We start from the raw sequence: 24,678 nt of genomic DNA on the forward strand, positions 1-24,678 counted from the left end.
GTTCCCAGCCTTTGATGACAGCTTTCCAGGTTCTGCTATCCAGTGATTTGAGGAAGGCCACCATCCTTGCTTTCCAGTATTCATAGTTGGTTCCATCCAAAATTGGTGGTCTGTTCACTGGTCCTCCTTCTTTCTCCATGTTCATCAGAATTTTTCTCCCTAGATCTCACTCAGTGATTTCGAGTGCTCGCTCTGATACCAATTGAAATTCTGATACTGGGGACAGATGTCGTACAGGATGTCACGACATCGTGCTTCAGAACATGCAGATTATATATGACCGTATGAACAGATTAAACAAGTAAATAACACAAGAGAATTGTTAACCCAGTTCGGTGCAACGTCACCTACATCTGGGGGCTACCAAGCCAGGGAGGAAATCCACTAAAATAGTGTTAGTTCGAAGATCTAACAGCCACTGTTTACAACCTTCTCACCTAACCACTACCCGTGCAACCTCTACCTAAGAGCCACTCTTAGATATGAGAACCCCTCTCACTCCCTCTCAATCACTCTCCCGTGTTTACAATTAAATCAAAGACACACCAGAGATTGCTCTCTGAACAAAAGAGATCAACTCTACACACTATAGAGATCAACTCTACACACTCAGGTCCAACACTTGATGTTAGGGTAACATCAAGGTGGCTCACAAAACACTCAAGTCCCAAAACTCACAAAATAACTCTTCAATCCCGGACTTGGTACAGAACTCGTGCAGCCTTCATGTTTATATAGCAGTGTGCGTATCTGGGCTGCAACAGCTTGCGCTGGATGAGATCTATCATTCTCCTGAAAAATCTGCACTTAAAGATCTAAAAGATCAAGTTTGATCTTTTAGTTTTTATCTTTAATCTTTAATCCCTGAACGAACTATTCAAGTTTGTAATTCGAACTTTAATTATCTTTTAATTCGTTCCAAGAGATAGATCGTCTAATCTGTTGCTAACTGCACAATAATCTGTTAAAGAGATAACAGATTTATGTGTCCAGTATTTTCGGGCCGGATGTCAGGACATCGTGTCCGACATCGTGGATTCTGCACAATCTGTTAAAGATATAACAGATTTATGTGTCCAGTATTTTCGGGCAGGATGTCCTGGACATTGTATCCGACATCGTGGATCCTGCAGCTTCAATTCTTCATTTGACATTTTATCTTGCCTTGTGCATTGTGCAGCCCGATCTGATTCCTTGACATAACGTTGGACATCATGTGCAGCAACTCCAGCTTTCCTTCATTGTCTAAGTGCTTATGTTTTAACAAAATCTTAGCCAATCTTTTAAACACTCAGTAGAGCTAAGCACTAACAACAACAAATTTTTTTGCACCATCAGCAACAACGTTACTGTGCATTTCACCTGTGATGCAATCCTACCCCCCCCCCCAAGGGCATTGGATAGAAGACTCCAAGAAGATTTGACCAAAGATGCAAGAGAAGGCCCTAGGGTTCTCATGAGCCTTAGGGTAGATTTTGGGCCCATGGGCTGAGTATGAGCCCACTTATCTTTGTACATATTAGATTAAGGTTTCATTAATTTTGGGTCTTGTATTTAGGGCTCCATAATGTAGGTAGGGTACCCTAGAAATATAGGATTTTTCAGCCTTTGTATTTTAGGGCACCTAGACTAGTTTTTGTATTAGGGGTAGTTTTGTAGTTTCACATGCACTAAGTGAATATTTGATGTGTGTGGTTGAAAATAAATTTAATTGAATTGGTAGAAGCCCAACCCAATTAAATTTTAGAGTGGGAGGTGAGCATTTGCTTACTACACCTCATTGCCACATCATATAGTCACACTTTGTGCATGTCCTTCATGCTTTACATGCCTCATGACACCTAAGCACACTTAGTGGAGAATCTTGGAATTGATCTTGGATTAGTGGGCTGAACCATAACTAAAATTCACAAATCATAATTAGTGAAATTTTGGCTCCAAAGTTTGGCTCCACAAATTCAATTTCAAATTCAAGAGAAATTTGAATTGAAATTCAAATTTCCCTCCAAATTTGTGTGACACTTAGGCTATAAATAGAGGTCATGTGTGTGCATTTTTTTGGCACTTTGATCATTTGAATATTAAACTTCAGATTTCAAAGCTCATTTGGAGCACAAAATTTCGTGCTCTTCTCTCCCTCTCCCTTCATTCATCTTCTTCTTCCTCCAAGCTCTTATCTATGACCTCCTATGGTGGTGAGCTTCTTCTAGACTCATCTTCTCCTTGAAGTGGTGTCTCCTCTCTCTCTTCCTTCTCCATTCTGCTGCCATTCATCTTCCAAGAAGCAAAGGAATCCATTGATGAAGAAGATCCAAGGCCTACAAGCTCCAATGGAGCTTATATCATGTGGTATCAAGAGCATCTTCATCTAGGTGATGTTCTTTTGCTTCCTCTATCTTTTTGTTCGGTGAATTCTCTTTAATTCCTTGTTCTTCATCTTATTCTCCATGTATATCCTCCATTGTCTTGTGGTTTGGTGCTGTTTAGAGTAGATTCAAAAAAAATAAACCGATTAAATCTTAGATCTACACTTGTTCTTGCATTTCTATGGTTCAAATTTTGTAGATCTACTCTTGAATCTTGTTTTTGTGTTGATTTTAGGTTCTATCATTTTTCATTCATAATATTCTTGTGCTGAACCTTAGATCTAAATGTTCTTCCAAAATATTGATTAAAAAAAAAACACAAAAATCTAAGTGTAAATCACTTAATCCATGTTGTCTTAAAGCCATGTTTAGTCATAGTAATTATCACATTATGTTCTAAGTTTGTGTTGAATTTTATTTTGTTGATTGAATTCTAGATACATTTGTTCATGTATTCTTGTCATTCTTAGCCTATCTTTTGAATTTTGAGTCTAATTCATGCATGTTATTTAGTTCATAACATGCTCTAAATCAATTCCTAGAAGTAGTCTTGTTCTTGAACTTTTTTTTTGTTTTACTGAATTTTGTAGACATCTGGACCAAAATTATATAAAAAAAGAACCAAGCGATTTGGATTAAAGGAAAAAATAAGAAAAATCGCACAAGTTGGCAAAAAAATCAGTGTCCAGGAAAAAAAAGTGAAAGGAAAGTGTGCTTGTTGTTTTGGCTCAAAATTTGTTCTATAATTGGTGCCTATTTTATACCAATCCTAGTTCTGAAATTTCAATTGAAAATTATTGTGAAAACAAGTGCCAAAACTAGAGGTTTCTTGAGTCTTTTTTTTTTAGAGTTTTTCTACTCTACTCTAGAGCCATTCTAGGTTTCTCTTTGAGTCCTATCTTGCTTTTTTGTGCTTTTCATTGCTTTAATTGTTGAATAATCCTTGAAAATTTGTCTTGTTAAAACTCTATTGGTTTAGCTTTCATTTAATTTTTTTTTGTCTTTGGTTATTGCTTGTCTCTTTGTTTCCTTGCTTGTGAGTTGCCATATAGGGAATTGGGAAGGAGGATTGGTGCCATATCTTGAAGAATTTGAGTCAAGAAGCAAGGGGCCAACCATCTTAAGAGCTATTGGAATAGGAAGCACTCCAAATTGAGTGAAACACTAAAGAGAGAATAGCCACCACAATTGAGGACTTTTTTTCTTTGTAATTTTGTAATTGGCAATTTGCTTTGCTTTCAAATTTTGTAACAAAAAGGCCTTTCATTGGAAGTAAGTTGGGAGCCTTCGCTAGGTCACCCTACTTCCATTTGTGTGTAATAATTTTAGGCAATTTTCCCTTAGGATAGTGAGTGCTTTGTTGGGAACCTTAAATGAGGTCATCCAAACACTCTTAGGATCCGCCTAGTTTGCATTTCTTGCACTTTAATTTCTTGCTTACTTTCATAGCTTATTTCCTTTACCCTCCATTGTCAAACCACCTAGATATATTGCCTTTTACCAATTAGTTTTTACCTTATCTTTCACACCTCTTTTAGTGTTTATTTTGGCTAGTTTCAACCATAGTTTCTTTTACCTTTTGTTTTCAAACCCCTAACAAGAAAGAACCATAACTTAGGAACCAACATGAGTCTTCATTCTTCATCTAGTGTTAATGGTGAGGGTTCTACTCCTAAGGACCCCTTGTATAGGATATTAGATGAGTTGAGATCCCTTAAGTTGTGGAAAGAAAAACAAGAGAGAAAAGAAAAAGGTAAAAAAAGACTGGAAGAAATAAGTCAAGATGAAAGAAGAAAATAAGAGAGGAAGAAAGAAGAAAAATAATGAAAGAAATGAGAAGAGAAAAAACATGCCTCTTATAGTAGTCATAACTCTTGCAAGAGCCTAAGTGAAGAACTTCGTGACTATTACGAAGAAAGGCATAGGTCACATCTTAGACCTCACTCCCATAGAAGAGAAAAGGAAAGAAAACCTCAAGAGGCTAACATTAACCTCCCATACTTCCATGGGAAGGACAATGTAGAGGCTAACTTAGATTGGGAAATAAGGGCAACTTAAAAAGAAGTCTACTTCAAAATCTTATGGCTCTCACTCTTATCCAAAGAAAGACCAAGGTCAAGGCATCTTAGGGGTGACACCTTCTAAGCCCAAAGATGATAAGGGGAAGACAATAGAAAAGCAAGCCCCTAAGGCTAGTATGCAAGAGAAAACTAGCTCTGTAAATTGCTTTAAATGTCTTGGAAGAGGACACATTACTTCTCAATGCCCCACCACAAAAATCATGATTATGAGGGGCCAAGACATTTATAGTAGCCAAGATGAGGCTACCACTTCACCTTCCTCTAGTGAAAGTGAAGAAGCAAAAGGGGAAAAATCTAGTGAAGAAATCTACCCCCAAGAGGAAGGACAACCATTAGTGGTTAAAGAGAAGTGTACGGAGGTAAGTGTCTCCTCCAAGAGGTTAGCTAAGAAGGAAACTCATTTTACAATAAAGACAAACATTAACGAAACTTTCCCTCTTAGACAACCTCCACATTTTCTCTTTTGTAAAAAGACACTTGCTAGCATTGCCACACCTCTTGGGCTTGAGTTTATTCCTCAAGTAAAGAAGTTGTTGGATGAGGGTTTGGTTCGCAAGAGCATAAATCCTTGTGCTTTGTTGGTGCCTAAAATAGGTATTATTAGGCACCAAATCCCTATGATAGGTGGTATGATGAATGTGTTGAGTGGTGCAACACTCTTTTGTAAAATCACTCATGCACCCAACATCTTCATGATTTGTGTACATAGGGACTCATTAGGTAGGTTTGTTCTTATTTTTTGTTTCAATGCAAACCTAGGTGCTCATGTGGGACACCTTAGGTTTGTCGTAATTTTTTGTAGGAATAATCAACATGAAAATAAAGAAAAAATGTATGTTTTATTCCATTACTTTCCTTAACTTTTTAAATAGTGATCAAGGGCTTCCCATGGACCCTAAAAGAATAAAGGTCATTCCTGAGTGGCCTACTCCACCAAGTATAAGGGAAATTTGGGGCTTCAATATCTTAATAAACTTTTACAGAAGGTTTGTCCCATATTTTTCTATACTTGTAGCACCACTCATTGAGTTGGTGAGGAACTATATTCTCTTATGGGAAGATGGCCGGGAAAGGGGTTTTCAGTCCTTACCGTAATCTAACATACCCAACATCACTAATACATATGTTTTTATTCTTTTTACAGGTGTTGAGGAAAGAATTAATGAGTTTCAAGAACCTCTGGATTTGAGGTCAAATCCTTTTCGAGGGGGAGGGAATGATGCAATCCTACCCCCCAAGGGCATTGGATAGAAGACTCCAAGAAGATTGGACCAAAGATGCAACCTAGGGTTCTCATGAGCCTTAGGGTAGATTTCGGGCCCATGGGCTAAGTATGAGCCCACTTATCTTTGTACATATTAGATTAAGATTTCATTAATTTTGGGTCTTGTATTTAGGGCTCCATAATGTAGGTACGGTACCCTAGAAATATAGGATTTTTCAGCCCTTGTATTTTAGGGCACCTAGACTAGTTTTTGTATTAGGGGTAGTTTTGTAATTTCACATGCACTAAGTGGATATTTGATGTGTGTGGTTGAAAATAAATTTAATTGAATGATGTAAGATCCATTGGAGCTTGTAGGCCTAGGATCTTCTTCATTAATGGATTCCTTTGCTTCTTGGAAAATGAATGGCAGCGGAATGTAGAAGGAAGAGAGAGAGGAGACGCCACTTCAAGGAGATGAGTCTAGAAGAAGCTCACCACCATAGGAGGCCATGGATAAGAGCTTGGAGGAAGAAGGAGATGAATGAAGGGAGAGGGAGATAAGAGCATGAAATTTTGTGCTCCAAATGAGCTTTGAAATCTGAAGTTTAATATTCAAATGATCAAAGTTCCAAAAAAATGCACACACATGACCTCTATTTATAGCCTAAGTGTCACACAAATTTGGAGGGAAATTTGAATTTCAATTCAAATTTCACTTGAATTTGAAATTGAATTTGTGGAGCCAAACTTAGGAGCCAAAATTTCACTAATTATGATTAGTGAATTTTAGTTATGGTTCAGCCCACTAATCCAAGATCAATTCCAAGATTCTCCACTAAGTGTGCTTAGGTGTCATGAGGCATGTAAAGCATGAAGGACATGCACAAAGTGTGACTATATGATGTGGCAATGGGGTATAGTAAGCAAATGTTTGCCTCCCCCTCTAAAATTTAATTGGATTGGGCTTCTACCAATTCAATTAAATTTATTTTCAACCACACACATCAAATATCCACTTAGTGCATGTGAAATTACAAAACTACCCCTAATACAAAAACTAGTCTAGGTGCCCTAAAATACAAGGGTTGAAAAATCCTATATTTCTAGGGTACCCTACCTATATTATGGAGCCCTAAATACAAGACCCAAAATTAATGAAACCTTAATCTAATATGTACAAAGATAAGTGGACTCATACTTAGCCCATGGGCCCGAAATCTACCCTAAGGCTCATGAGAACCCTAGGGCCTTCTCTTGCATCTTTGGTCCAATCTTCTTGGTGTCTTCTATCCAATGCCCTTGGGGGGTAGGATTGCATCAACCTGTTATCGTGCACGCATTTTTTAAGTGACAAAGGTCACTGTGTACACAATCACATTCACAGTACACATGTTGCCTGCCTCACACACACTGCATCCTTATCTCACATGTTGCCTGCCTCTTCATTGTTGGCTTTTCTTTTTCTTCTTCTCCTCTCCCTTTCCTTTCACTCATTGGCTTTTTCTTCCTCCCTCTCTCCTCATCTCAGAGGGTGCTTTTCTTTCTTTCTTAGTTGATTTTTTTTTTCTCCTCCCTCTCTCCTCATCTCATATGCTGCTTCTTCTTTCTTTCTTTTTTCTTCTTCTTCCTCCACAGCGGCCTCCTTCCCCCTTCCCTTCCGCCGCAAGCCCCCCTTCCCCCTTCCCCTCTACCGCGACCCACCCTCTTCCCCTCCATCGTGACCCCCCTTGCTCCTTCCAAAACTCCGCCGCGACTCGCCTTTCCATCAGTATGCCTATTTTTTATTTGTTGTTTTTTTTTTGTCTATTTATTTTGCTTTATTATTCTTCTTCTCCTTTATTTTTGTTTATTTTTTTGGTCTGTTCTCCTTTTTTTGGGCCCTTGTTTTGATGTTAGCAAGAGAGAGTAATTTTTTTTTAAAACAATGTACAGATCTTCAAGGTTCTTGTACAAGAACTCATTCTCCATGTTAAATATCTGTCAAATTTCTTTATTGGGAGATCTAGTGAAGACCAGATCTTGAACTCAAGATCTGACACTAAAGATGCTCTAAGGTTAACATTTCTCGTACATGCGTCACCTTTCTCTTCCACTGCTGTATCGTGCTCATATTTTGAATTGGGTTCATCATGCAGTAATGTATTAATTGAATTTACAAAATGAAAGCAAACTCAAAAGGAATTAGTATACTTTCTTTATGAAATGTTTAAATAAAAGTTGAAAAATATTTTTGAAAATTTTAATGCATATTTTTTAAATTTAGATGGAATGAAAACATTGATTTTTTTAAAAATAAAAATAAATTGATCAATATTTTAAAAATAAGAGACCAAATTAAATAATTTAAATAAAAGAGAGAGGAAAGAAATAATTTAACCAAAACTAAAGAGAAAAAGGAAAGATAAGAAAGGGACACCCCTATAAGGTTAACATCTCTCGCACATGAGGTGTCTTTCTTTTCCACTACTGTATCATGCTTTCTTTACGAAATAACTGAATTTATAAAATGAAAGTGAAATTAAATCAATTAATATACTTTCTTTACGGAACAACCTATGTTTAGATATAAGTTGAAAAATGTTTTTGAAAATTTCAATGCATATTTTTAAAATTGACACTACTAACGTTAGTAAAATCAGACATCATGACAACGTTAGTTTATTTTAAAAATAAAAGACTAAATTGAATATTTTAAAAATAGAGAGTCCATGTATTAAAATATTTTAAATAGAGTTAGAGAGAGAAAAGTAATTTAAGAAAAATTCAAGAGAAAAGGGAAGGGACATAGGGGTGGGTAAACAGACCTAGGTCCATGGACTAGCCCACGGTCCGCGCGGGTAGCGGACCGATTTTTTTAAATAGTCCATGGTTATGCAATATTTTTGGGCCCGCTCCGCTTAACCCGCGGATTGTGTGGGTTTGGCCCGCGAGGTCCGCGGGTTGCCCGTAAGCCCGCTTAATTCACGGTTTGAGCAACTACAGCACCTTAAGAATCTCACTTAATTCAAATCTTTCATTGTTGGCTTGTGATATTTTGAGCATCTAAATTACAACTATGGCTTCCAACTCGGCATTTAGTATTGGGTCACGGGTGCTTAAGAAATATTGAACTAGGCTTCTTGGTGAATGGTGATAATGTGCAAGCCTTGATATGTACTAAAAATTGGTTAATAGGATTTGATAAGCAAGGTAAATAATGTGTAATAATTGTTGTCTTTTAATCACTTAACTTGAGTTGATTTTAATATTTATTATCGTTTTGAGTTTTAAGAAAAGAATATGAAGATGTGGAGATGGAGAAGGCTTAAGCTACTTCAAATATGGAATCATTTGTTGTTGGAGATGTTTAAGTTTCATATTTTAGATTTATTGTTTGGATTTTCTTTTGTTAAGACATTATTTATTTTATTTATGTAATTGACTAATTGTTGATATTTTATTTATATTTGTGTTGAACTTAATTTGATTGTGTTGCATTTTTATTGAAATTAAAATTCTTTTAAAACTAGGCCCGTGGACCAGCTCGTTTGACCCGTGGGGTCCGCGAGGCGGGGGCGGACCAATTTATTAGGTCCGCATCAATGCGGGGCGGACTGACCCGGTCCACTATCAATGCGGGCTTATGCGGGCGAGCCTACCTGCTTACCCACCCCTATTGTAGTAATCGTATTAGTATGGCTTGCAAAATGAAAATGAACTTTCAAATAAAATTTGAAAGAGATAAAAATGTTTTTGGGCATTGAAAATTTTTAGATTTTGTGATCCAAATAAATTTTTTCTTGACTTTTGGTTTTTGAAAAAAAAATTATATTTAATCGAAGGTACAACTCGTAGGGGTGGAAATGGATTATGTTGGGTTGGATCCTATTTAAGTTTGGCTTGACTTGTTTTACATTTTTATAGCTCAAGTCTAACCATGTTACCCGTCACAAGTCCATTTTTTAGGCCTGAGTTTGGCCTTTGTAAAAACTTGTCTGACGTGTTATCCCATTTGAATACCTATTTCATATTAATTAAGAAGTATAAAAAATATTATTTTTAACAAAACCAAATATTTTCATTAAAAACAATAAGACAATTTTAAATCACAAGATATGAACAAAACTTGTCTACAAACATTACATGTCACATGCTTCCAAAGTCTTTTCAGTCTTACCAAAAGAAAAGAATTCATATTTCTGCTACCCATCTATGCTTGTATGAATTAACCTATTTCAAACATTAATTCAAATTATTCAAATTCTCAAACTAATAAAATAATTTTTTTAATTTAAATAAAATAATTATATTATATTCACATTAATAATAATATTTAAATTACAAATATTGTTCTTAAATGGGTCATCCCGTTGGACCTAATAAGTTTTTCTTAAGGTCCATGGCCTGACATTTTTAACTAAAAAACTTGAGTCTAACTTTTTTCCTAAATGAGTCTGATCGAGTCGGACCTTAAATGGGTTGGGTCAAATGCCCCGATTGGCGGTTCAACCTACTTTTATACCTAATGACTGGGTTTGGTTTCCTATCGAATCAGTCATGCATCTAACCCAACCTAACCTAGTGCTAATCGGTCGGGTTCTTGGTTAAATTGGTGACCCACTGATCTCGGTTGAGTCATACACCTCAATTGTAATTTATTATAGTATATCAATACAAATTAATTTTTTTAGCTTTACTAAATAAAAAAATTAGTTCCCATAAATCCCTATTAAGTTTCTACCTATGTGATTGTAAAATTATAATAGAATAAAGTATACTAAAATAAAATTCTTATTAATACATAAATTTATTATATATTTACATGTAACAAAATATATTTATAAAATATTTATTTAATTATATTATTATTATATTATATATTCTATTTTTTATAGTAGGTTAAGGATTACTAATTCAATTATTGAATTATTAAATACTTAATTGGATCTTCAAAAACCTTAGTTAACTCTATTTATCTTTTTCATATTCTTCCTTTGAACTTGAAGAGTGAGCTTGTGGGAATATATTAACTGATTTTTTGGATTTTTTTAAGATAGTGTATAAAAAAATTTAAAATAAAGATCAGACCATGTGGTTCATTAATAACCTACTAGTTTGATCATTAACCTATGGTAACTCAATATTTTAACTGGTCGGGATGATCAACAATTAGATTTTTGAAACTATGAATAAAAGAAAGAAAATAATAATATTTTTAACTTCTCCCAACTATAATCTAAAATTGTACAATGAGTGGTTAAGTGGTTTCCCATCCCCACTCTTTAATTATTCTACCCTACCCAACTAACTGTACAATTTATCATTGATGCCACCAAGGTAATTGTCTGGCCCAATCTTAATATAAACACGCACAAACAAATGCATATGTAATAAAGAAAAAAATGCATATTATTTTTCTCACCCGTCTTTTGCTTTCTCATCTCTGCATATTATCTCTCATTCATCAAGAAGGAGAAGCTTGCATAGTGTACTTACCAAAATTCGAAGCTGGCACACATCAGGGTGGACGTGGCAAAGGTGGGCTCTTGGACTTTGCACATCGGCTGAGAGTAACCTTTGTTAGGAGGATCAAAGGGGGGACCTACAAAACAAAGAACCCTAATGCTCATGTAAGTATATGAGTTAAGAGAATAAGAGAGAGTATGAATACACAAGTATACAAGCAGGTGTGCATGTGTGTTCGGGATGTGTTGAGGGTTTGATGGAACCTAGTATTTATAGGAGTGGAATGGACCTGCAGGTCCTTGTTTGTAGCCTTTGTAGATAATTATCGACTTGTAGATAATAGCCGGTAGCTTATAGATAAAGTTAGAGATGATGTATTGCTTAGAGATAATTGCTAATTGTACCTTACAGATAATGTGTGGCTTTGTAGATAATTGAGTACCTACCAAGAGATAAACGATGACAATATATTGAAATAATTAGAGGTCAGAGATAACTTGTTTGTTGGGGAGCCCAACTGTTGAGGGTTGGGTGTTCATCCTCCTATGCCAAGGATGACATGGAGGGTTTACAGTTGTCTCGAAGTGCCATGTAGGATGCCACATGTATTTTGTAGAGCCTAGACAGTACATAAACCCCCCAAGCTTTAAGCCGGCTTGCGAGTGAAAGAGCTTGTCCAGTATTGAAAATTGTCTGATGTTCAGGGTTGTAGCCTTGACAAGTAAGAGGGTGACAAGTTTGTCGAGCCCCCAAGCATGGACAAGTGTTGTCCGGTGTCAAAAGTGGTAGCCTCAACAAGTGTGAGAGTTACAAGTCTTTTAAAATTGTCAAACCCACGAGCTTGGACAAGTGTTGTCCAGGCTGTTTCTGTCAAGTTGTCCAGGGAAAACAAGCTTTTGGTTTTGAAAATGAGGTATAACGTGTCAGGTGAAGGAAGTCTTTTTTTTTACAACTCAGCCCTTTTCTGACCGTTGGAGAGTGCATTGAAGATAGATGTTACATTTTGTCTATTGCTACAGGTCTGTGCGATGCACGCGCAATACTCTTGCGAATGTGTCATTCGTGGAGTGGACACATATTGGAGTTGTGATGCGTGGGTGAGTGGGGCTATGTCGTGGTGTGAAATTTTAGGGCACCACTTTAGCTGCTGCCAGTTACCAAAGAGTCTATCTCCTCTTTAATTGCAATGGACATTTGATTTCGGGTCACCATCACTTCAAACTTCTGCTTTCCTTCGCTCAAAATTTCTTTGCTTTCGTGCTTGCTTCTTGTGATATTTTTCTTCTTCATTTGTCCTCTTCAATCTTCAAGGTATTTCTTCTATGGAAATGTCTTCATTTTTGTCTAATTCCGCCATCAGCATGGGTGGCAGTGATTAGGGGGGTTCAATTTAGCAACCCCTAATAGATCGGGAAGTCATTTCCATTGGCGGTTCCTCCTTGGAGGATACTTGCTGTAGTGCCTCCAAAAACTAATCCTCCTCCTAAAAGAAGGTGAGGACTTCATGTCGTACTGGTGGAGGCACCTCTCGCCTTCACGGGAGGGCACGACCTTCCACTGCTTCCCCGGCCAGGGAGCCTATCCCTGTCATAGTGATTCTCCATCTTTCGGCTTCTAGGGGAGCAAAGAGAAAGTGGTGGGGACGTGAGGGCATCTCTCCATGTGCAACATAGTCATAACTATGGGTTGCCATCATCCCCACCTACTATTGCTTGCTATAAGTGGGTGAAGGATGGTGTTCTGAAGTATAAATCCTCCCTAACCTCTAGAGCGAGTGTCGCTGCACTACAACGCTAGGTGAAACTGGCGAATCCTGAGGACTCTTGCAAGATGGTCATCCAGGCTTACAAAAGTAATTCAGACCCCAGAACAACATTATTACTTGGCAAAGCTCTTGGGGTACGATTACCAGATCAAATTCAAGCGTGGACATTCAAATGTTGTAGCTGATGCGCTTTCCCGCATCCAACCACCCCTTGGAGGCCACGTGTTTGATCCTCCACGTCCCTCAGCTCGATTTTATGCACCAATTGCGTCAATCCTTGAGGGCCAGCACCGAATTTCAGGAGAAGCTTTGTGCCATACAAACTAGCCTCACTAACTACCCTGATTTTCTTATCCATGATTACTTAATCTTCTACAAAGGGAGCATTTGGATTCCTGATGACAACCCCTTTATCCCCTCTCTGCTCAATGAATTCCACTCCACCCCATTGGGTGGTCATTTCGGGGTTCTGAAAACCACGCACCGTTTACAGGCCAATTTCACTTTGCCCAACCTCCGCCGTGATGTTCGTAACTACATCAAGCACTGCCAGATTTGTCAACAAACCAAGCCCGTCCCTGGCAAACCGGCCGGCTTATTACAACCATTACCACTTCCTTATGGCGTTTGGGAGGACCTTTTGATGGATTTCATCACCCATCTACCCAACTCCCAGAATCACACCACACTCATGGTGGTCGTAGACCGTTTCTCTAAGGGAGTCCATTTTGGCGCTTTACACTCTAACTTTACGGCTTACAGGGTAGCCAATCTCTTCCACGATATCATATGCAAACTTCATGGGTTCCCCAAAAGTATTGTTTCAGATCGTGATCCCATCTTCGTCAGCCAATTCTAGCGTGAATTATTTCGCTTAAGTGGCACCACTCTGCGTCTCAGTACATCATATCATCCTCAATAGGATGGTCAAACAGAAGTCGTCAACAGAGTCCTCGAGCAGTATCTTCACCCATTCATCCACGCTAAGCCTGTTGAATGGGTCAAGTACCTTCCTCTAGCGGAATGGTCATACAACACCTCTCTGCACTCCAGCACCGGGGTCACTCCATTTGAAATTATATACTACAAACCACCCCCATCTATACCCACCTCCCTGCTACCCTCTTCCAACAATGAAGCTGCAGAGTCCCTTCTCCGTGACTGTACTTCAGTGCACCAAAAGCTCCAACATTGTTTACTCAAGGCACAAAGCACTATGAAACACTTTGCTGACATGAAGGGCCTGCCAGAATCCTTCGATGTTGGCCATTAGGTCTATGTGAAACTTTGCCAACATCGCCAGATTTCCCTTTCTGGCGGCTCGCAGTCCAGACTTACCAAGCGCTTCTTCAGACCATTCGAAATCACGGAGCGAATTGGTCCAGTGGCTTATCGTCTGAATTTACCCACGGCCTCAAAGATACACCCTGTCTTTCATTGTTCGTTACTTCGACGATACTATGGACCCATTCCCCCGACCACTCATAACCTTCCCCCTACAGCTCAAGGCAATCAGCCCATCCTCGAACCACTCGCGATTTTGGCACATAAGGATGACAACACCACCTCTCCACCAACTCCCTTGGTCCTGGTGCAGTGGAAAGGTTTGCCTCCAGAAGAGACATCCTGGGAACCATTGTCAGCTATCTCGGACAAGCTACACCTTGAGGACAAGGTGCCTTTGCCAGCAGGAGGTATTGTTAGAAATACGAGTATTGCTGATACCACCAACAACTCAGAAGCCCAGGAGAATTGTAGTAAAGTCAACAGTAGGCCCATCAGGATAAAGAGCAGACCCATTTACTTGGCTGACTATGCATAGAAGCTTCAGGAACTCCACACGTGCGATAATTTCCCCTCTGCACAATAGGACAAAGTTTGTTATGAGATATTTCTATTTTGCTAATTGCATAGTGTAAATTGGTTATCCAATTCTGTTATGACATTGTATCAGATAACCTATATATATGAAGGAGAATATATGAATAAAGCAGAGGAAAATTTCAGTCCATTTTATTATCTTAGGAGTTCTTCCTTGTTCTCGAATACAAGGATCCCCTACTACCCCAATTCGAACCATAGCACCAGGGCACATTCTTCTTCCAGCACCAAATGGGGAAGACAGAATGAATTCAAGTGCTGGGTTTGAGGATGCTTCAGCATATGGAGGATCGGTTTCCCCTACTAAGGAATCGCCATCATGCTCCAAGTTGGATGCTGAGAAACCATATTCATCTTCAAACAGAGTGTGAGCACCAATGAATAATAGCTTTTTTGCTTTGTTCTTTAATAAACTTATTTTGATATATGATCAATGCCCCCATTTTGTTGTGATTCAATTTATTAGGATGCCTGCTTTTTCAGAGGCCAACGCCTAACGAGTAGGCAAGTTTGAGATAGATCTGATGGTGAGAATCCTAGTTCTTCGCTTTCCGGTTATGTTTTTTCTTTTGTTTTTGCTGCAAATATCTGCAGAGTGGCTTTTCAATAGGCTCCTCCTCCTATGGGGCTGTCCCAGAAGTGGATGACTTGTCAAGGGGTGATTTCATATCAGAAACTAAAGCTTTGGCACCGGATGTGGAAATGCTGAGTGAGTAGGTTGACTGTAAATCTTGAAATTATTTTTACTTGCTCATAAATTTAAACTTTCATGGTCAAATTCATATCTTTATGTTCTTGTCCCTTGTTAGCAAATTCTGTCAATGGCATCTTATGTATTTTTATTGCTACAACTTTAGATACTAGATATAGAACTATCTACTTTTTATATTTTTGCAAATCATTCATTAAAAAAATACAGTAATGTTTGATCCTTGAACCTGTTGAAGATCACATTTGTTACTCAATTACTTTAAGTTTTCAACTTAATGTTATATATGATTGGACCGAGTAAAATTCTATCATGTGGGCTGTAACAGATCTATATATTGTTGTCCCATTGTAGATTGTTACCACTGTGCTTGAGTTGAAAACGTGCCCAGATTCTTTATAATAAGAAAGTTGATTCTTACTATGTGGGTTCATTTTTAATTGTATATATTATTATATTTAATATTTAAGGAAACTTTAATTGGGAGTTTTACAAGAATTATATATTGTTAAGGAAAAGGTGTGTAGGGAATGTTTATATGATCTCTTTTTTTTATATCCTTTGTTTCCAAATCACGTAATTATTGTTTGGTCTATGGTTGAGGAGTATAGATTTGTGCTGTATGATCTCTTTTTTTTATATCCTTTGTTTCCAAATCACGTAATTATTGTTTGGTCTATGGTTGAGGATTATATAGATTTGTGCCGTATGATCTCTTTTATTTATATCCTTTTTTTTATATCTCTTTTTATTCATCTTCCTCTTCTGGGTTTTGTGCTGTAATATGAAACTCCTTTTTAATTTTGTTTATTGTGGTTCTGACTTTGATTTGTCAAGTTTTAGCTTATATATGGGCTAGTTATCAAATACAAGCCTCATTTATAGAATATAAGTTAACTTTCCTAGAGACTATGTTACTTACACACTAATTTGACTTGTATATTAAAATACTTGGACTATGTATTTTAATATCATATATTCATGTTTATGCAATTAATATATAGTTATCAGCGATCCCTAAAAATTTAGTTATCGTATATCCTGTCCAGTATTTTAACACATAATAACAAGGTATCTATAGATCACCCTTAACAAAATCCGTATTTGTCAAATTATCCTGTGTAAGTAACATATACATTATATAGGTTAACATGAGTATAAGGAAAGTTGCCCATCTAAATCTATGATATTAATTTTTAGTTTAAGTTTAGTTCAGTGCTATCATTCACAAAATATTTTCCTTGTCTATGTCATTTTTTTTATCTCATGTATATCTTTATATTTAATTTTGCATCTTTTAGTGGGATCTTATAATCCGTGTTATGATTGTTTGATTTGCGATCTTTCATCCCCTTTCCAATCCCGTTTAAAATCTTGACTTGACAACATTGATCTGGGAAACAGGAAAGTATATTAATCTGAGCAAAGCAGATTCCTTAGCAGGGCATATAATATATATATATATATATATATATATATATATATATATATATATATATATATATATATATATTTGCAAAAAGAAAAGAGCAAACCAACAATATACCCTTGACTACCTGTCTAATTCATCATTCAAATATTTTATATTTTGTTCAAAATTAACAGTTAGATTGGCGTGGTGAAAAGTGAATAATTCTTTGTATTCTATTTTTCGGTTGATTTTATTTTTATTTTTTATGAGAATGATAAGTTTAATATCTGAAGAAGTTAAACTTGAAAGCTGCACTTGCTTTTTTTTTTACTTCGGTGTCTATGCTCTTAAAATGTGGTGTTTGCTTATAATTTTCACCATGTTATTGCAGATTACCTTTTGTCTTCTCTTTGCTCTTGTGATTGCATTTGTTTCTGATGGTTTGAGTACAATGCCTGATAAAGCATCTGTCCTTTCTTCTAATACTTCCTTCAGACTCGAATTTCGTGAACTTGTAAGATGAAAGATAATTGCTTTTTTTGTACTATTGTTTATAAATATTTAGTATCAATTTGGGATGATGTTGATGTTCTTTCATGCTGAAGGTAATGACTACCGGGAATGATCCAAATGTTGAGGGATTTATTGGTGGCATAAGGCTTGCTTGGGTGGTATGTTAATACAAGATGGTGTTCCAGCTAGAGAGACTATTTCAAGTGGTTCATCAAATGAACTGGGTTATCTTAGTTAATGCTTGGAAGCCATTTTCTCAAATAATGTTTTTCAGTTTTTACTTGATAAAGTTCTTCGTATTGCTTCCTTCCAGGTTCATTTCTATGCCATAGTTTTGTTTTTGTTTTTGTTTTTGTTTTGTTTTTGCTTTTGCTTTTTGCTACAATAATATATTCATTGAGAAAGAGAATAATATTACAAGAACATTGGAGGACATGGGATCTTTTGTGAGGTAAAAGAGGAAAATAAAGCAACAAAAGGAAATGTGAAAAGATGAATGGAGCAAAACTGTCCAATCCCTCTGCATATCTCTATTAATGAAACACTTGTGAAAGTAAATTTGCTTTAACTTCTGAAATGCTCTAGCAATTTGATTAGGTTAGTGGAAAGACATTTTCTCAAGTAAACTATATTAAATGAGTTATAGTAGAACTATTGTAAGTATGTATTTACTGTAGCTTTGCATGACTATGAATCATGACTAGATTTTCTTCATATACTGTTGAGTGTGAGACAGCAACACTAGATTTTAGTATGGTTTCTTGTAGTCAACATCTTGACCCAAGTTTATGTACCAACTTTATTTTCGCACAATGATTCTATTGAATGGTATTTATATAAAAAATATCTTTTGAAATTTTAAGGGTATATAGTAAGAGTGGGGTTGATGTGCTTGTGTGTGGCCAATGGAGGAAGTTCAATCTTTTTAATATTTTTTTAAAAAAAATACATTCTAAGACGGTTCTATAAGGAAATCGTTTACATTTTAAGAGGGTTTTCTTATAGAAATGTCTTAGAATCTTAATTTTTTTTTAAAAAAAATTATATTCTAAAATGGTTATTGAAAATCGTCTTAGAAAAGCTGTACATTTTAAGACAGTTCTCAAGAAAATAATCGTCTTAGAATGTTCAACTTTTCTTAGATGTTTTTTCAAGAATCATCGTAGAAAGTTTTAACTTTTCTACGACGTTGACTACAAAGATGACTCAAAACCATCTTTAAAAGTGTCTTAGAACTAATATAGAATCATCTTTTTGTAGTAATATGCGTAATAATCAATCTTATCATGTTCATCCGTTCTTATGTACATACTTATATGTTAATAAATTAATTACTACGGATAAAACAAAAATGTTAATAAAGTATCTATCATTTTTTTATATATCTACAAAGTATATATAAGTTATTTTTTAGATATTTCTTAAATATAAAATTTTAAAATAAAATAAAAAAATTAAAATATATTTATAAATAGTATAAATTAAAATATTTATTTTATATATAATTAAAGAATTCTAAAATGACTCACATGTATGGAAACTTTATTATCTATTTTTGTCCCGTTAATAAATGAGTATTTATTTAATTATTTATTTTTAATCTATAGCAAATTTTACTTATACGAAGGAATTTATAGATATAATTGTTTGACAGTAGGATCAGCATATATTCTAGACAAAACCATACTTAATCCATTTCAGTTAAACCAATCATTCAATTAAGATATCTTAATTGAATGATTTATCTTAATTGAATGATTGGTTTAATTGGAATAATAAGATTATATAAAGCAGGAGGCATTATTATGAGAAAATGAGATCAATCTGGAGTTTTTTTTTTAACGATAATGTTGGTTTGTTAATTTTAAAATAACATGAATAATGTACTGCAACAAGAAAATATTATAAAATTTGCTGTAAGAAATTTTATAATTCTCCTAAAAATATATGCATTTATTGGTTTCAAACTACATTTAATGATTAATTAAATTAATTTTACTCAATTTTAAAATGAATGAACCCTTGGATTGATTATATGTATTTATTATGCAAGAGCAATTAGCTAGCAATTTACATTGGATGTTAGAGACAGACGCTGATGGTGGGGAAGGAGAGAGAGAAGAAGACGAGTGAGGGAGGGAGAGAGAAAAGAGAGTATGGGCCTTAATTTCGAGGGCAAGGCTTCCTCCTTAAGAACTAGGGTTAACTTTCTGCCTGACTTTATTTCCTTTGAGTAGACTTTTATACACGTGTTAGTTACAAGCTTGTCAACGGTTATAACCGCTTAACCATCATAACAGAAAAGCTTAACGGTATTTACAGTTAGTGTTTGTTCGAGAAGCTTCTTTACGTGGTTACGTAATCACGTAAGTAGTGGGGCTTGCTAGTTTCTCTCCTGGGTCTGGGACTCTTAAGTTCGTGAATGGTGCTAGCAGTGTCGGGCTCGTGTACGGTGCTAACAATACTCCCTTCGCCGAATACCACCTTGTCCTCAAGGTGGTAGGTCGTGCGCAGCTCGGGCCATGACTCCCAGGTGGTGTCCTTGGGAGGTTGTCCGTCCCATTGAACAAGGACCATGCGTGTTGGTGGGGAGGTAGAGTCATCTAGCTTGGAGTCCAGGAAACATAAGGGTCGCGGAACAGGCTTGTGGTCGAGGACTTCTAAGGACCAAGTGTCCGGCGTTAATGGAGGTGGTCCATGGTGGGCACGGAGAAGCGATGAGTGGAAGACGGGGTGGATTCGAGCTATTTCGGGAAGTTGGAGACGATATGCAACTTGACCGATAAGTGTTGTGATTTGAAAAGGCCCGAAGTATCTCTTCGAAAGCTTGGAATGGGGGGCTCCGGTGACTGAACGTTGGCGGTATGGGCGGAGTTTAACGTAAACCCACTGACCCACAGTGAAGGAAATGTCCTCGCGCTTGGCGTCTGCGTGGTGCTTCATGGCAGCTTGTGCCTTAAGTAGCCGTTGTTGCAGTTTCTTGTGGATTTCTTGGCGGGTGTGAACCAAATCGTCAACAGCTTCATTGTTGGTGAGTCCTGGAATGTAATGTGGTAGCGCCGGTGGAGCCTTGCCGTAGATGACTTCGAAAGGAGTGAAACCCGAGCTTGTATGAATGGACGTGTTGTATGACCACTCTGTGAGGGCGAGGTATTTGAACCATGTTGCAGGTTGACCATGGATGAAAGAAGGCAGATACTGTTCGAGGATTCTATTCATGACCTCCGTTTGGCCGTCGGTCTGGGGGTGGTAGGCCGTACTCATGCGGAGGAGGGTTCCATGCAAGCGAAAGAGCTCGCGCCAGAAGGAGCTGAGAAACATAGGGTCTCTGTCGGACACGATGCTCCGGGGAAAGTCGTGATGCTTGCAGACGAGGTCTAAGAAGAGAGTCGCGACCTTGAAGGCCGAGAACTGAGTTGGCAGTGCTCCCAAGTGAACTCCCTTGGAGTAGCGATCCACGATGACGAGAATAACTGTGAAGCCTTAAGATGCTGGTAAGTGTGTGATGAAGTCCATTGAAATATCCTCCCAAATTCCCGTTAGGGCTGGGAGAGGTTGCAGTAATCCAGACAGCCAGCGAGTGCTCGCCTTGGTTTGTTGACAAACTGTACATTCCCATATAAAGTGCTTGACATCTTCTTTGAGTCCGGCCCAGAAGAAACTGGATGCAAGGCGATGTGAGGTTTTTGCAACACCCACGTGGCCCCTTAACGGCGTTGCATGGTACTCAAGCAGGATGGTGGGAATGTAAGGATTCGAGCGAGGTAACCAGATACGTCCTTGGAAGAAGATGAGTTCGTTGTGGACGCGACAGTCCATGTGTGCTGAAGGGTCCTCCTGCACCTTGGATAATAGTGCTTGGAACTGAGGGTCATCATGTAACGTGCGTCGGAGATCTTCAATGAATTCCAGGTGAGGTACTGAAAGTAACAGCAGTTGGCCTGGAGAGGAAGGAGCTCGTGATAGTGCATCTGCAACTATATTGGATGCGCCTGCCTTGTAGTGAATCATATAGTCGAACCCCAATAGTTTTGAAAGATAGTAATGCTATTCGGGAGTTTGGATTACCTGTGTCATGAGCTCCTGAATGCTTTTATGATCCGTTAGGATGGTGAATGAACTTCTTAGAAGATATTGCCGCCATTTTCGAATTGCGGTTACGATGGTATGAAGCTCTCTAATGTATGCAGAGGAGTGGGTCATTCGAGGTCCGAAATTCTTACTAAAAATAGCTACTGGGTGACCCTTCTATATCAACACTGCTCCCATGGCTGTTTGGGACGCATCTGTTTCAACGACAAATGGCTCGGAGAAGTCAGGGAGCGCGAGAACTGGTGCTTGAGTCATGGTTGTTTTAAGTTTATCGAAGGCGGCTTGTGAGTCTTCCTTCCATTCGAAAGCATATTTGCATAGGAGTTTCGTAAGAGGTTTGGCTAGGGAAGCATAGTTTCTTATGAACTTGCGGTAGAAACCCGTGAGGCCTAAGAATCCTCTGAGTTCTTTAGCGGATGACGGAGTTGGACATTGGGTCATAGCTTGAATTTTGGTTGGGTCTGGTTCGACTCCTCGTCCAGACACGACGTGCCCTAGATACTCTACTTGATCTTGTGTGAAGACACACTTAGCACGTTTAAGGTAGAATTGGCCCTGCAATAGTGCTTTGAAGATTGCTTCGAGATGGTGAATATGAGAGGACAAAGTCTTGCTATAAACAAGAATATCGTCAAAGAATACTGTGGCAAATCGGCGTAAGAACGGTGCTAGTAGGGTGTTCATGGCGGCCTGGAAAGTGGAAGGGGCATTACTCAACCCGAAAGGCATGACACGGTATTCGTAGTGCCCATGATGTGTTCTAAATGTTGTTTTCTCAATGTCAGGCTCATGCATGAGTATTTGATGAAACCCTTGCCGGAGATCGAGCTTAGAGAACCATGCTGCTTGACCCAGTTCATCTAACATTTCATCAATGGTGGGTATCGGAAATCGGTCCTGTATGGTTACTGCGTTAAGAGCCCGATAGTCCACACACATGTGCCAGGTACCGTCTTTCTTTTTAACCAAGAGAACTGGGGATGAGTAAGGACTAGTGCTGGGACGTATCAAACCCGCTGATAAGAGGTCGGAAATTTGCTTTTCAATTTCTGTTTTCTGAAAATGTGGATAGCGATATGGTCATACATTGATTGGGGAAGATGATGGAAGGAGGTTTATGTGATGGGTGACTGATCGTGGGGGAGGAAGGGTGGTTGGTGTTTGAAATAGGTGTTCGTATTGGTGCAGTAAGGCTTCAATGGCGGAAACGGGGTGAGGAAGATGATTCTGAGGAAGATGATGTGGAGTTGGGCCGGGTTGGGTCGTGGGTAAGATACTTAAGTGAAACAGGGCGGATGTTGACCCGGTTCGTATAAAACGTTTTACCTGGGTTGCGGAAACGGGTTCTGGCCCATTAGTAACATCTGCCTGAAGTTCGATTGCCTGGCCCAAATGATGGAACTTCATAATAAGGGAGGTGTAGTCAGTGACTACCGGCCCAAGCTGTTTAAGCCATTCGATGCCCAAAACGGCGTCAGCCCCACTGATCGGAAGTATGTGGAACGAAACGCTGAATTGGTGGCCTTGGAGTGACAAGTTTGTGTCTGGACATAACTAGTCACAGTCGAGAATGGAACCGTTTCCGACAAGAACCCGTAGTGGTTGGGTGGGCTTCACCGGAATGTGGAGGAATTGGGCTATTCATGGCTGAAGAAAATTGTGTGTGCTTCCACTATCGATGAGGACGGTGATTCGTGCGTGGTTAAGCTCGCCGTAGAGTTGAAAGGTGTCTGATGACGGCAAACCTGACAGAGCATGTAGGCTTATATGAGGGTATGGATCCTCCGAGAGTGAGTCTGGTGCTTTGTTGACGTTGGCCACCGGAGAAGTGGAGTTTTCGTGGTTGGGCTCGTCCGTTTCCGGCGTGGGGTTATCTGTGATGAGCATGAGGATCCTGCTCTTGCAACGATGATTCGAACTCCATTTTTCATCGCAGTTATAACATAACCCCTTTTCTCTTCGAAAGGCTATTTCTTCTGGGGTTCTTTGAACAAATTGTGACTTCTGTTTGGGGTTGGGGTTGTTAGTTGACGATGAAGGAAGGTCGCCAGGTCGAGGAGAGAAACGGCGTCTATCCCTTAGCTTGTCTTCTTGTAACTTGGCCAATGCAGTTGCTTGAGGAAGAGAGATTGGCTGGAGAGCCAGGACTTCTCTACGTATCTCAGGTGATAACCCAGAGATGAAACAGCTTAACATGAACGGTGGGGGTAGCCCAATTACACGATTAGCTAGTCTTTCAAATTCAGTGAGATAGTCGTTGACCGTACCTCGTTGGGATAGCTTGAAGAGAGCTCCTTTTGGGTCTTCATAAAAGGTTGGTGCGAATCTTGATTCGAGGGCCTGCAAGAATCCTGGCCACGATGTGATGAATCCATTGCGGAACATCCATTGATACCAGCTTAGAGCTGTGCCATCAAGATAAATTGAGGCCACCGTAATTCGTTCTTCCTCTGACGTGTTCTGATAGTCAAACTGCTAGGTGATTTTGAAGATCCACCCCATCGGGTCGCGGCCGTCGAACCTCGGGATATCTAGCTTGACATTGTTTCGCTGTGAGAAGGAGACTCGAGGACTGGAATGGCTCGGGGTTGCCTCGTGGAGACGCAAGTGGTCAAGAATGGAGTCAACCTTACCTGATAGCTATGTGTATTTCTCATTAAGAGAAGCTTGGTTGTGGGTGAGGCGAGTAACTGCATCTTCTAATCTATCAGTGGTGGTTTTACTGGTGGTGTGGTCAGCCATGGCAATGGCGGCGGCAGGTCGGACCAGTGTTAGAGACGCTGGTGGTGGGGAAGGAGATAGAGAAGAAGACGAGTGAGGGAGGGAGAGAGAAAAGAGAGTATGGGCCTTAATTTCGAGGACAAGGCTTCCTCCTTAAGAACTAGGGTTAACTTTCTGCCTGACTTTATTTCCTTTGAGTAGACTTTTATACACGTGTTAGTTACAAGCTTGTCAACGGTTATAACCGCTTAACCATCATAACAGTAAAGCTTAACGGTATTTACAATTAGTGTTTGTTCGAGAAGCTTCTTTACGTGGTTACGTAATCACGTAAGTAGTGGGGCTTGCTAGTTTCTCTCCTGGGTCTGGGACTCTTAGGTTCGTGAATGGTGCTAGCAGTGTCGGGCTCGTGTACAGTGCTAACATTGGACTATAAATTAAAATTTGAAGGTTAAAGACAAAATTTATTAATTGAAACGTACTTAAC

This window comes from Glycine soja, chromosome 9, assembly GCF_004193775.1.
Source record: "Glycine soja cultivar W05 chromosome 9, ASM419377v2, whole genome shotgun sequence".
In the NCBI taxonomy this organism is placed as follows: Eukaryota; Viridiplantae; Streptophyta; class Magnoliopsida; order Fabales; family Fabaceae; genus Glycine; species Glycine soja.